We start from the raw sequence: 994 nt of genomic DNA, 5'->3' as shown, positions 1-994 counted from the left end.
CGGCTGCCCCATGAGTAGAGAGAGCTACAGACACAGTGGAGCAAAGCTCGTGACGTCACACAGCCCAGAGGTAAGGGAAAGGCTAAGTTAGCATGCTATTTACAGAGATAGCACTGGCGATCTGAACCGGTCAGTGGCGAAAAACACACTTCACACACACATACTCACATACAGTACCCAGCAGGGCAGCCCTCCCCCTCTCTGCTCCAACACTGACTGACAGCTGACTCCACTCATAGCACTCATAGCGCTGGCGATCTGAACCGGTCAGTGGCGAAAAAAAGCACTTTTAATGCGCAAACTTATACGGGACGCATTTGTCCCCGTTACCGTTTTAGCTCATTTCGTTGCTGCCGGCTGCATCCGCCTCCCTCAATACTGAACCAATTTTAGAACGAGTTGTACCTATGAATCATACGCACACATACACATGGGGAAATAGAGCCCAGGTTGAAAAATACCGAAGTTGTCCTTTAACATTAAAAAAAAAAAATGAAAATAAATGAATAAGCTGTCTCTTACTATCATTGGCAGTGGCTTTCTCAACTCTTAGTTTGATTGGTGTCTGATGGTTCAAGTATTATATGTTTTTGTTAGTATTAAACTATTTAGTACTGAATGTTGATTTCAGTATAATGTTAAAAGCAGTATATATTACACACTGTATACATTATGGTATGGAATTAAGGCACAACTTGTGTCATATGTTTTTTAATGGTTTTATGATTGGATGCTTCCGTTTTTGGAGTGCACAGGTTTTTATCACGTGTATTGCTCATCTTTGGAAACTGATTTGTTTAGTTTTTAAAGAGGCAACAGACAGCATCTTTTCCTATATATATCATTATGAAAATGATGTGGGTTGCACAGGGTAGTGGCCACAGTAAAATCAGACTATCAGCGTTTACATAGGTTACTTAGTGGCTTTGCAATCTTTGTAATAAGCTTCTGCCACCGGTGCCGAAATTTGGCGGAAAAAATCTGCTTTACGGCA

The sequence above is a fragment of the Epinephelus moara genome, chromosome 14, assembly GCF_006386435.1.
Source record: "Epinephelus moara isolate mb chromosome 14, YSFRI_EMoa_1.0, whole genome shotgun sequence".
In the NCBI taxonomy this organism is placed as follows: Eukaryota; Metazoa; Chordata; class Actinopteri; order Perciformes; family Serranidae; genus Epinephelus; species Epinephelus moara.
Note: the sequence above shows the minus strand (reverse complement) of the source record.